Source organism: Narcine bancroftii, chromosome 4 (assembly GCF_036971445.1).
Source record: "Narcine bancroftii isolate sNarBan1 chromosome 4, sNarBan1.hap1, whole genome shotgun sequence".
Classification (NCBI taxonomy): Eukaryota; Metazoa; Chordata; class Chondrichthyes; order Torpediniformes; family Narcinidae; genus Narcine; species Narcine bancroftii.
The window spans coordinates 31,296,335-31,310,551 of NC_091472.1; the positions used below are offsets into that span (position 1 = coordinate 31,296,335).

A 14,217-nucleotide genomic window follows, 5' to 3' on the forward strand; every position below is an offset into this window, starting at 1 on the left:
GAAAAACCCAACACCCAACCCCAACCAACCAATTTTCCCTTGCAACCGTGTCTGCCTGTCCCGCATCGGACTTGCCAGTCACCAATGAGCCTGCAGCAGAAGTGGACATACCCCTCCATAAATTTTCGTCCGCGAAGCCAAGCCAAAGAAAAGATACATCCATTAACAGTACATGTTTATATTGTAATCAGGCAAAGATGAAATTCAATTATAGGGTCATAACCTTATTGTGGTATTTTATTAAAATTGATGAAGATACAATGGGAAAAAGAAATATTACTCAATCAACTTGGGGCTGGTTGAGTCATAAGTACTCGGGCACTTATAATACTCTATCATTGTCTTTGGTTTGTAACGGTTAGTATATGGACACAATCAGTGAGAATTGATAAGAATATCTCATCCACAATCTCTATCAGTACCACAGGGTGTGTTCTTACCCCCTGCTCTACTCACTTTTGATCTATGATCATGTGGCTTGGTATGACAATAACACCATCTACAAATTTGCTAACAAAATCACAGTAGTGGGTTGAATAAAGAAAGGTGATGTGTCAGCATACAGGACGGAGATTGAAAACTTGGCTGAACGGTGCACCAACAACAACCTTGCACTCAATTTCACCAAAACTAAGGAGTTGATTGTTAACTTCAGGAAGGGAAAGCCAGAGGGATACAATCCAGTGATCATTGGGGGATTGGGGGATCAGAGGTGGAGAAGGTAACCACATTTAGATTCTTGGGAGCCACTATCTCAGAGGAACTTTGCTGGACCTAACTCACCAATGGCATCATGAAGAAAGCATGTCAGCATCTCTACTTTCTCAGGAGTTTGCAGTGGTTTGGTATGACACCAGAAATCCTGGCAAATTTCAACAGATGTGTGGTGGAAAGTGTGCTGACTGGCTACATCATGGTCTGGTTTGGGACACCAATACCCTCCTAAAAGGTAGTGGACACAACCAAGAAACTCCAAGACAAAACCCTGCCCACTGTCAAAAACATCTACAGGGAATGTTGCCGTCAGAGAGCAGCAACAATCATCAAGGATCCACAACACCCAGCACATACTCTGTTCTCGCAGCTGCTGTCAGGAATGAGGTACAGGTGCTACAAGACTCACACCACTAGGTTTAAGAACAGCTGGTAGTGCGCTGGTACCCCTCCACCATCAGACTCCTCAACAACAAACTCAGTCAGGGACTCATTTAAAAATTCTTACTTGTCCACCTTATGTAGCATTGTCCACCTTACTCATTTGTTGTGTACAGTTTGTTTTTGCGCTCCCAATAAGTGGTACTTTTGTCTTCCCCAGAGAATAAAGAATGTTAGGGTTGTACGTACTTTGACAATAAAGATGAAATCGGGATCTGGAAAACCATGATCATCCAATGTAGTAAAGATTGCCCTTTGCATTTCTTGCCTCCATTATTTCATTTGGTGCTCTTAATGCTTTACTCATAGTTTAGGGAGACTGATTGAACTCAATCTGTCCAGGACATAACATGCAGCACAAGTCACACCAGACAGTGTATTGGAGATGGAATTAGCCCATGTACATAAAGAGGTCCCAGAGAAAGCAGAGTTGGAATCTTTCAATTCCCATATTGGAATGTAATTCTGTGGTCTACTCACCTTTTTAAACTGATGAAATGCTGGTCGTTATTGCAAATAGATCAGAGTACACAAATAAGTCTTTACATTAAACTATAGCCAGTAGGCTGAGTGTTCTGGTAATGGTCTTTTATTTATACACACACCCTTCTATTATATGCAATTCCAGCTCTCCATTCACTCATCAGTGCACTTCTTTCCTCTCTTCTTTCACCTGAACACAATGCAGAAGTGTAATGAATATTCCAAAGCAAATATCCTCTCTCTCTCTCTCTCTCTCTCTCTCTCTCTCTCTCTCTCTCTCTCTCTCTAGTAGGAGGTGTAAACTGGCCTTTAATCTTTGCTGGCTTCCTGCTGAAGTCACTTAGTGCTGGCTGAATGCCACAGTCATTGTAATGAGCAAGCAGTACAAAGTTGGCTCGCTGCCTGCATCACATTGAACAAGCACAGGCTAATCACGCCTCCCAATCGCTAGGCTGGTTTACGCTGTCTGTCAAATTTACCTTTTGTTGGTTTGATTCCTTCTGCTGTGATTCAGTGTGGGTTTAATAACTAATGTTCCCGAGGTAAAAGGCTGCAACACCATCTGATGCAAAATTCCTTCTCGACTACATGTTTGACGAAATGTTGGTGGAAGTATGAAAAATAGAACCAAGAATATTTCAGTTATAAATACATTAGTCATCACAGCCTAAATGCTGTTTGAAGAGTCAAATGGAGTAAATTCTTCCAGCTATCAAATTGCAAAATGTATGAGTTTCCAGCTATTGGTTTAGTAATACTGGGAGGAATAATCAAAGTAAACCAACAAGTCAGGAGGCAGGAAATGAAAAGATGTTCCAAGATTTTTCAAATTATTAAACATCCAGAGCCAAAACTGGAGAAATATTGATTGTTTATTGTAGTTGCAGACCACTGAAACCTTATAGAAATTCTGCATGGAGAGCCTGCCAGTTTCCAATGGCGATCAGTAGGCAAAAATCTTTGCAGCCACAAGTTGGTTGAGGATAGAGCACCCTGAAGGAAACCTAAACACCAATTTTAATGTAGGCTTCTGCAGACAACAAAGTTCTAATCCAAAAGTTCAGACGGAATATATGTTAGCATAATCCATTATCATCCACTAGCGTAGCCTGTCTGCCAACTCTTTGCATCCACTGGATCTTGATCATAGGGCATATTTTTCTCTATGCCAAGTTTGTGATTGTTCCATTTTTCCTTGTGCTACTTCAAAGAATAAAGCTAATGAAACTCTTTGTGTTTGCAGCTTCTGGAGCCCCACCAGTGGAAGAAAGCAGGGAGATTATAAATAATAACTTGACTACCTGGAATTTCACTTGGCTACTGAAGGATGAGACACCTTTGTCTACCTACCAAAGACCACATGGTAAGTAGCACTTCAGTAAAATAATTCCAGCCACCTTTGTCAAATAATTAACATGGTTACCATTCCACAATTTGAACCTAAATGTGTTCCAAACATTTTAAGTGTATAAAGTAACGGTAAGGATTTTTGAATATTAACTTAAAACTAAGAGTTGAAATTGAAACGTTCAGAACCATGACTTAAATTGCAGACAGTTTTCTTTTTTTTTAATGTAGCATTGTGTTTAAATCATTCAGAGCTCCATCAACATTAATCTTACTTTTGCAGTTTATTGATTTTTTTTCTCTCTATATTGAACAGTCAGTTTAAGTACATTTCTTTATTTGTTCACCTGTGTACATTATGTTCAGTTTTTTTGCGCACTACCAATAAGTGGTAATTCTGCCTGGCCCGCAGGAAAAAAGAATCTCGGGGTTGTATGTGATGTCATGCATGTAGTTTGACAATAAATCTGAAATATTAACCCTTTACAATTGGATGCCTCGGTTGTGCACCTGCAGCTACTGCCTCATGCTACTGTGTTCAACCCCAATCACAAGTGTTATCGGTGTGGAGTTTGCATGTTCTCCTTGTGACCCCGTGTGTTTCCTCCAGGCTTTCCGGTTGCTGCCCATATCTCAAAATGGGCAGGTTAGTCAGGTAATTGGCCATTGTAAATGCCCCAAGTGTGCAACTAAATGTAGAATCTGGGAAGAATAGATGGGAATGTGAGGAAAATAAAAGTGGGATTAGAGTAGGATTATTGTAAGTGGGTGCTTGATGTTTGGCATAGACTAAGTAGGCTGAAGGGTCTGCTTCCCTGTTGGATGATTTATTGTCTGTATACTAAATCTTTTACTAAAGATTGTTTGCACTGGCACTGAAGCCACTTTAAGAGCCTGGATTGTGTTATGCATAGCCAGGCCTTGGAGTATGTGGGACACATTAACATCAAAATGATGTGTGATTATTGCTGCCATACTCATACAGCTTCCTGTTGGAATCTTCCAAAAATATTCTGATAGAACCATCTGCCTGACATTATTTCTATTTTGAAGTGAAGCATAATGCTGCACATGATATGAAATCTTGTGGAACACCTTGACCAGAAAGTTGAATAAAATTTATTGCTGTGAAAAGAATACATTCATTTCATATTTGGATGAGAAATTTTATGTGAAAGAAAAGGCATGCTATTTTTGTAAATGTTTTTTTTTAAAGTAAAATATTTCATGCCAAACGTTGAGGAAATGTTTCAGATTTGTTTCCTGGTGACAACAAGTTATACCAAATCACCCAGCATTAAAATCATTGAGGACCCCCTTCCACCCTGCACACAGCATCTTTCAGCTGCTCCTTTTGGGAAAGAGATACAGGAGTATCAGAGCCAGAACCACCAGGCTGAGCAACAGCTTCTTCCTGCAGTCAGTGAGAAAGCTGAACGACCAAAGGAACTCCTCACACCATCTGAGTTTCTCATATTCACAAAACAATATCTTTTTATTTATTTGTATATATGAAAACTTGTCCTGCATATGTATTGTCTTGTTTGTCTGTATGTGTGTGTCTTGGGTAAACTTATACCTCTCACTTTGTTTGTTTTAGATTGGTCACAATGTTTGAGCTACCGAAAGAAAATAGACACACACACCGAGAGCAGTTCAGATTATACAAATGTTTATTACAAATTCAAAAGCTGATTTCACACTACAATATGCAAGCCCTTCCCAACTATACTTATCAACGCTTGGACTGGTCCTAACTGCCGAAGCGAGGCAACGACTGCACACTTGTAGTAGGTTGTCAGTGCGCCGGTAGCAGCTTCTCCACCTCCCCTGACTGGGATGTTGGCTGGACTCCAGAAGTTCTTCTTCTTCTTGCTGAGAGATGTTGCCACCTCTCGGAGAGTCTCAAACTTCAGCAGCGGGACCATGGCTTATATTACCCAAAAACTGCTTACCCAAGCACCTATTCCCAGCACAGCAAGAAAGATAAGCAAGCAAGCTAGCATGCTAGGCTACTAACCAATAACATAATTTTCAGCTTATCACTTTGAATACAATGGTTTATTATGCATCAAGGCTAGGCCTCTGACAGTCTGTGACCAAAACAAGCAGGAAGATTAAATGTTCTTGGTACACAGATGCCCTTTCTTCATTGGCCCCTTGGTGGAATTTAGCTTATGTCTGCTGATTCTAAAAACAAGCAGTTTCTCAGCCTTGCAGAACCAAGAGCTGTAAATTTAAAAAAAACAGGTTAGAATCTTCCATTACAGTGTGTTATGTCTGGTTGTCTGTCTGTATGTATTGCACTGTGGACTGGAAAACGCTGTTTCATTGGGTTAAACTTGTGCAATCAGATTACAATAAACCTGACATGACTTGACTGAAGAAAAGTAGATGCTTGCCTTTACAGTATTCTTTATGTGGCCTCATGCTGATGGTAGTTAACAGACCAATGTTCAGTGGGTGGAGATGCTGGTTCAAATCCCACCATGGCGACTGAGAATTCTTAATTCAGGTGAAATGAAAGTCCAGCATCAATAATAAACTATTCTTAAAATCTACCAGTTCATTTACTTTCTGTGACCACCTTTAATTGTTTTGGCCTTCATCTGACTCCACATTCGCCACTTCATTTTGCTGAAGGAAAGATAATTATTAACTTGGACAATTGGGATCATCCTCCTGAGACAGCAGATGGAACATCGGTTTTACATCTGAGCTAATAACCAACATCCCCAACAATGTATTAGACCATCAATTCTTCACCACTGAGTCAATCTAGATTTTGATTACCACATTTCAGGCATCTAACTTGAACCCTCACCTCCTGATCCAGAAATTAGAGTGTTGGCTTCTAAATTGAGACGCAGATGATGTGATGGTAGAACCAGGACCACTGAGGCTTTATTGAAATCTATTCCTGAACAATCTAGGATCATTTAAAAAATAATAAGTTAGAGATGAAGCATGGTGAGAGGTCCCTCCAGCCCATGGGCCCATGTCCACCTAACAATTAACCCCAGAACACCTTTGGAACATGGAAGGATACAGGTGCCCTTGGAAGAAACCCACACAGACATGCGAAGAATCTACAATCTCCCTACAGTCAGTGGCAGACTCAAATATGAGTCACTGGTGTTTAATAGCCTTGCACTGTAGCAGAGGTCATTCTATTCTGAATAGAACCACCCCAATGCACCTGTGCACAAGTAGAAACCTTTTGTGTGATTGACAACTTGAAGATGGTGTCACATCCAAAGCCAGAGCTCTTCCAAACACTTGCCACTCAATCCTTTGCAAATGAATACCCTTACATATGACAGAGAATCCTTCACTTCGGCAGCTTATCTTTACCTCTTTTGCTGATCTTTTTTGATACTGTCCTACTTGCTCAGATCTGTTAACAAATGGGCATTTCCTAAAATAAAATTCGACAGTGATTGTTGTCAGGCCAGCTGGAACATCACAGCTGAGTCTGACATTGACAAAAGCAGTTTTGTGCTTAACGCTTCCTCTGGCATAAACATAAAAGTAATTGTATAATCATTCCTTTAAAATATTAAGCTCCCATTGACAATAAAAAGTACTTTCATTTGTGATGAAGAATTAATGTCCATTTTAAAATGCCCCAGAACTCAAAATTACTTGGTGTAGTCACTGTTATAATGTAGGGAATAGAGGAGGTGTAATGAAATTAACTGCTGTGACAGGAAGTACCTGCCTTTATGAGATTGTACATCACAGAAATAGTCCCTGTGGTCCACCATGACCTTGCTCACATTTTTGTCCATTAATACCATCTGCCTGAATTCCCAAACAATCTTAAGAACCATAGAACAATGTAGCACAGAAAACAGGCCTTTTTGCCCTTCAAGTCTGTGCCAAACTATTATTCTGCCTTGTCCCACTGACCTGCACCCTGTCCATCAAACTCTATACCCTTCCCATTCATATACCTCTCCAAATCTTTTCTTAAATGTTAAAATTGACCCCCCATTGCAGCTCACTCCTGCTACTCTCTGTGTGAAGAAGTTCTCCCTAATGTCCCCCCTTGTGTTAGAAGGGAAAGTGCAGTCAGTTCAGAGAGAATGGGATTCCTCCACTTGCTTTAACACCTCCATAAAATGGGGTATTAAAAGGTCCTTAAATTTCTTTAAAAATTCATGTGGAAAACCATCCTTCCCCAGTGACTTACCACTTTGCAATGAACTTAATACCTCACTAGCTTCCTGCTGTAAAAGGAGCACATTTGATGCTGGTAATTCAAACTAGGTAAACTAATTTGAGAGTAAAATTCTCAATTTTAGTCTCCTCACAACTAAACTCAGATCTATATAAATTGAAATAAAAATCATTAAATAAATAAATAAATTCTTCTGGTTTATAGGTAATCTTTTTAGAATGCTTTTTAATAACATTAATTGCTCTAGGAGCTTGTTCCATTTTCAACTGCCAGGCAAGAACTTTATGAGCCCTTCCCCCTAATTCATAGTACCTTTGTTTAGTTCTCTCAGTGAAATTTTCTGTTCTATAAGTATGAATCGTGTTATAATTTAGCTTTTTGTTATAAATTTCTTCCTTTTCCCATCAGAAGCCTTTCTTTGTAAATCCTTCTCCAAACCTTTTATTTCTTTTCCAGTTGATCAACCTCTTTCATATAATCTTTCTTAATTTTTGCTGTATAACTTATTATCTGACTCATAAATATGCCTTCAAAGCATCCCAGAGAACAAATTTATTATCCATTGAATTAGAATGTATTTCTAAAAAATCTTGAATCTGTTTCCTTATAAACTCACAAAAATCCACCCTCTTCAGCAATGTAGAATTGAATCTCTACCTATAACCAATTTTTCTTTCTCAAGGACCAAACATGTCATCCGAAGTGATAAATGATCAGATAAAAGTCTAGCCTTCTACTCTACATGCATAATTCTTCCCTGTAATTGCACTGATATTAAAAATAAATCTTTTCTCGAATAAGAATCATACCTACGTGAATAAAAAGAATAGTCCCTTTCCTTTGGATTTAACCTTCACCATTTTTAACTTTGCCACTTTTGCTCTCACAACTGATCTTGCCAACTTATCTGGACCAAGATAGCAATTAAAATCCCCTCCTATCAAAACATTATCATGAACTTAAACTAAATGCATAAAAGTATCACAAATTAATCCTTCATCATCTACATTTGGTGCATAAATACTCATTAGTGTCCACATTTCAGAATAAATTTGACAATGAATCAAAACTAATCTCCCCCCAGAATCTGTAACCATCCTTTGAATTTTAACAGGTAAAGTCTTAATCAATATCTCAACTCCTCTTGCTTTCGAGTTAAATGTTGATGCTACCACTTGACCTACCCAATCTTTTTGTTAAATGAGACTCTTGCAAAAAAAGTGAAATCGACTTTCAGTTTTTTTTATATAAGCTAACACCTTTTTCTCTTAATCTGTTTGTTAAGCCCATTCATATTAAAACTTACAAAATTTAATACATTACAAACAGCCATTTCCAAAAAATTCAGAACTCCCAAGCCTTTCCTCCTGGACCCCCAGCATCTTAAGGCTATCAATCACATGACATCTCCATCAAAAAAGAAGAAAATAGGAAAAAGAAAAAGGAAAGGAACAAAAAAAATGAAATACTTAAAAGAAACCCTCAAAAGAAAAGTTACTGCCAAAAAACAGCACAGTGCTACTCCCCCCCCTCCCCCATAGTATGGGAAGTGGCCCAAGCTACAAGATGGTGCATGGTTACAGAAGGAGAAGGAAAAACCTCCGCCCCCCTCCCTCCCCGTAATAGTATTCCCTACAGAAACATTTCATTTGTAGTTGACAGCAGCCTCTTCAAGATCTCTATTCACTTGTTCATCATCGAACTCTTCAGTTTCTTGTTGCATCAATACTTTTCCTGCAGATTGAATCACCTCAGGTTAATCTGATAAAACATGCTGAGTGCCCAAGTTCTATACATCCATTTGTTGATCCAGTTTAATACTTGGAAGAGAATTTGCAAACTCTAAAGCTTCCATCTCATTTGCAAACAAGCATTCCTGATTTTCCCCCAAAATACTTTAAGCATAGCTGGATGTCATAAAGAGAATGTACATTCATTTTGTCCACAAAAATGATTTAACAGGATTAACCTCTTCTTTTTCTTCACAACCATCATATAAAATCCACATTAAAAAATACTCACCTTTGAACCACTATTAACAGGACCTGATAATTTTGCGTACACTTAATGGCCACTCGGAGTATGGTCTCTTTATCCTGATAATCTAAGCATCTTTTTATGAGCCCAGAGGATGCCAAAACCCAGCAACAATAGTAATTCACCAAGACAAATGGTTACTTAAACAAAAGTTGCTTTTAATTATCTGTAAATAGAATCAAACTTTAACTTATTACTATTAAATTACTTAACCTAACTTAACCCCCTTCTAATTCTAAGTGCATTTCTATGTAATGTGTATATGTTCAGGTAAGTTCTTTGATTTAATAGTCTAATCATTCACTTCTCACTCTTGTTAGGTCTGCTTTGTTCATGAATGAGTGAGACAAACACCAGGCTGAGTCGAAATCAGGGTTCTTTGTTCTTTATTACCGGATTGTAACACTTGCGACTAACAAAGTTAGTCGGAGAATGCATTCTGCCGTTATCAGCAAAATGGTGATTTTTTATACCCTTGGATACATGCTTAGAACATCATCATATCATTACTTGTCCAATGACTAAAACTGTTGCTATCCTTTCCCTGCTAGCTTCCTGCCTCTCAATCCATCAATGTCTCTCTTATCTTGTAAGTACAAGGATGCATTCTGTTACTCCTTAGTACTGGGTGACTCCTTCTCCGGTCCCATCTCATGATGTTTTACCTAACAGGAGTACAAGGACACCTCCCCTTCTTGTTACTGCCCTGTACAGGGTAACTCCCTACACATTCCCATCTCATGATGTTTTACCTTACAATCCCTCCTTTGTCCTCTTTAGAGGACAATCTCGCCCTGACTATGCTACCACCGCGTTACATTAGTTCGCCTATTATTGCCAAGCTCTATACGGGTTCTGTTCACAGGGCAGTTCGGCTGGTGGGCGAGGGCTCCCCCAACCCTCCTTTGCGTACACCCCCCATCCGTCACCCCGATCCCATTGCCCGTTTACAAGTTTCATCCCATTTGCCCCCAAGCAAAAAACTAGCTAACCCCCCGTACATTAGTAAATTCCCAAGTTAACATATGGTCTACAATCTAATTCATAATACTTGTTCTACAATCTGATTAATAATGTTTGTGTTACAATCAATGTTATAATATTTGGGTTACAAGCAAGGTTAAAATTATATGTGTAACAATCTAATTCACAATCCCTCCTTCCCATCACATTCCCCTTCAGACTCCAGATCGATCTCAGCAACTTTCTCCGCCTCCTGTAATGTGAGATAGTCTTGCTCCACAGCCTGCACAGCTTGATATTTCGGAGGCAGTTCATCACGGTCAGCAAAGGCTTTCTCTATGGTCCTCGTGACCAGCGTTCGAATGCATGGAATACAACAACAGCCACAAGTGATAAAAATTGATACAGAAATGAACAAACCCAGCAAAAGTTGTCCTAACAATGTGCTCCATCTCCCAAACACTCCCTGTAACCAGGATAAAACAGGATTGGAGACTCCAGACTGGGCTTTTAATTCTTTCGCCAATGCCCTAAGTTTCGTTAACCCCTTAGTGAGTGATCCATCTGGCCCTGTGTTATTAGAGATAGAAGTGCAGCATAGATCTCCAAACATAGCACACACTCCACCTTTCTCTGCCAGCACCATATCAATCGCTATCCTATTCTGAAGTGTCATAAGGGAAGTTTCTGACAGTTGTTGATGTATTGCCTCAACAACGTCCCTGGTCAAATTTGCAAGGCGCTGGACATTATAGTGAATAAGGTTGATCCTATTAACATTCTTATTTACAGTGATGGGAAATATTGCACTAAAAACAGGAAAGCTTTCAAACCCAGCTGCAATCTCATCGGCTAATTTAAATTCGTCCGGAATATTCCGGGCTTGGCCAATGGCATCAATCCATACCCCATCAGGGTTCCTTCCTCCCGGCCCCAAGAGTCCAACACTCCTCCTTTTTCTCCACAGCCAACTCTCTGTGTGGCGCAATTCTAGGGAATCCTCGTCTCCCTCCTGCATTTTGACAATCAGCACTGGCGCATTAAGGGTTACTAGAGCACACCGACCATCCCAGTTAGCGGGGAGCCAGTTGTACAGCACTCTTCCTCCACAAAACTCATCTGTGTAGTCATTCAATCTGCTACAAGTCTCCTTAGTTTCAGATTCATTTTTTTTGTTATGGGACCTCAAAATCATCCCCTGTATATGTTCATGATAACCAGTAACCTGTTTGGCTGCCCTGTCAGGCACCCATGTGGCGTTTTCCCTGCTAATAGTAGGTCGTCTACATACTGAATCAGTGTAACATCTTCCGGGAGCTTTAATTTCATTAGGATTTCGCTAAGGGCCTGATTGAACAGTCCTGGACTGTCCTTATAACCCTGAGGTAATCTAGTGTATGTGTACCGATGTGCTTGGTAAGTGAAAGTTAACCAGTCTTGCCATTCCTCAGCTAAATTCAAGCAGAAGAATGCGTTTGCCAGATCAATGACAGTATAGTATTCGTGCTCCGGACTCAGAGCCCTAAGTGCTACATATGGGTCTGGGACTGGTCTCCCGATGGTCTTGGTAGCCAAGTTAATCTCCCGGAGGTCGTGTACCATCCTCCAGTCTTTTCTACCCGGTTTGGGAACAGGCATGATGGGCGTGTACCACATACTGTCAGGTGCCGCCCTTAAAACCCCTGACTCCATTAACCCTTCTATCGTTACTTTAATACCCTCCTCCTGACTGGGCGACAAGCGGTATTGTTTTCTCCATATTGGTTTCTGCCCGGGGTTGGCCAATTCTAGAAATACCTCTCCTTTTATTACTCCCACATCATAGGGCCCCGTTGTCCATATATGTGGACTCAGATTAGAAAAATATTTGTCTGAGTCTCTGTGATCAATATTTTCTCCTTCTATGGCTCGGTCTCTTTCTACTTTCTCATTCACTACCTGGTCCCATGCTTCAATATTCAGTCTGACAAATTTTCCTCCCTCCGAGGTGGAATATCCCGGGATTTCTGTCTGCCTGTATTCACACCCTATCGCTTCCTTTACCATCGGACCCAGCTGTCGAGCGTGATGATCTTTGTCAATACCCAAGGTCACATGAGGCACACTTTCTACTCCTAAGCAGAACCACTCCATTTGTTCTTCTGTCATGACAACCATAGCAGCTATTCCCTCCTTACCTACAAAGATAAATGGACAATGTATCGTTTCTGTCTTCCCTTCTTTTAGAGAGTCCCACCTCTCCTCATATTCCTGGTCCGCGTGGATGGTGTAGTTTAATGTAACATGCATAGGATCTAGTGGATAATGGTAATCCCCATACCGAGGAATACTGGCCCTCCACTCAAAAAACTGTTTAATCAGCCCTGGGCCTGGTTCATCATACAGTAGCCGACTCCAGAAAATACTAACCTCCACAGAGTCTTCTGAAGCGTTAGATGGGGTCATTACTATAAACTGTCCTCCCCTTCTTATTGTATCCCCTGGGTATGTTAACCGAAGGCCCTTCTCAGAACATTGTATGGTTATTCCTAGTTTGGTAAGAATGTCCCTTGCTAATAAATTAATGGGGCAACTTGGCACAACCAGGACAGGCGTTTTAACCCTTTGTCGTCCAAATGTCATGTCGATGTTATCTGTATAGGGCTGTGTTTCCCTTATCCCGGAGAATCCTATTGTAGATAATGTTTTGCCCGAAAATGTGCTCCCTGGGGGTTTTTTAATCACTGTCGTAACTGCTGCCCCTGTGTCAACCATAAATTCAATTTTTTCTCCATTTACCGTCCCCCAAATTTTTGGTGGCTCCCAGGGAGGCGTGATTTTTGATTCTCCAGGGCACCTTCAATAATCAAATTCAGCACCTTCCTCAATATAGTCATTACACTGAGGTGCCTGGACTTGTTGATCACTCTGCCACCCCCCGATTCTCTGGGGCCCATCAATGTGTCCACCCCTACCCCTTGCTTGTCCTCTTAAGTTTCCTCCTCTTCCCCGATAGCCTCTAATAGAGGGTAATCTTTTTCCCCTTGCTCTCCCAGCCTCCGGACAGTTCCGCTGGTAGTGTCCAGGATTTTGGCAGTACCAGCATACTGCATGTTCCCCTCTATACATTGTACCTAGCTGTCTTTCCCAACCATTTCTTACTTGGGGTCCCGGATTTATCACTGGCCCCATGACCTGTGGGACTATCTGTTGGGCCGCTAATTTAACCCCTATATGTTCTATGGCTCTCACCAATTTATCGGTTGTTTTGTCCACCTCCTTCTGGGACGCACTTTCTGACTTAGCATGCTCTGATTGACGATGTCGTTTGATTGCATGTGTCAGGTGTCTTTTCCACAAATCCTCTGACATTGTCTCTAATCCCACAATGTCCCTTAATTTTGCTTGAACCGTAGCAGGTAGTCCGTTTATTATCCCATTACGAAAGTGAGCCCTTCCTAAGGGGCTGTGGTCGGGTCTTTCTCCAGTCCCTGTTTCCCATAAGTCCCATGCTCGAGTGAAATACTCGTGTGCAGTCTCTCCTTCCTTTAGTTGAAGGGTTACCAAGGCATCCAAACTATAGGGTGTAGGAAATGTTTCTCTAAGTGCTTCCCAAAATTTATTCCGAAGTGGGTTAAATTCTATTTCATCCCCCAATTTACTGCTTCTTACAATTCTCTCTATTTGCTTCAGGGCCCCTTCTGCCTTTAATTTTATCATGATAGTTCTGACATCTGCGAGTGCTAATTGTTCTTGGCAGGTTTCTCGCTCAAAACAAGAAATCCATGGACTAGCCCCATTACTCAACGGAGGTAGTTTTTTCATTAAACTCTCTAAGTCCAGGGTACATATTTTTGAGTTCCCCGTCCCGTGATCAGTAATGGGCATTGATATCTCAATTTTGGGGATTTCTGCTCCTTCTTTACTCTTGGCATGCATTTATTTATCCCACCTTGTTCTGACTCTTCTTCGTCACTGTCACTGTCCCTATCAGCTTCCAATGTCTCAGGGTCAAAGGTATATTGGTCACGTTCATCTCTAAGATAATCTTTTCGGCCATAGTTTAGTTG

General features: G+C 40.6%; 1 long non-coding RNA gene across 1 annotated transcript in view; it reads left to right on the forward strand.

Annotated features, from left to right (window-relative positions):
• Nucleotides 1-2,888: 2,888 nt before the first annotated feature.
• The window catches only part of LOC138760440 (uncharacterized), a 240,519-nt gene continuing 229,190 nt past the window's right edge, over nt 2,889-14,217 (forward strand). The window contains exon 1 of the long non-coding RNA XR_011355603.1: nt 2,889-3,001. This is a non-coding gene — a long non-coding RNA (uncharacterized lncRNA). The remainder of the gene's footprint in view (nt 3,002-14,217) is intronic.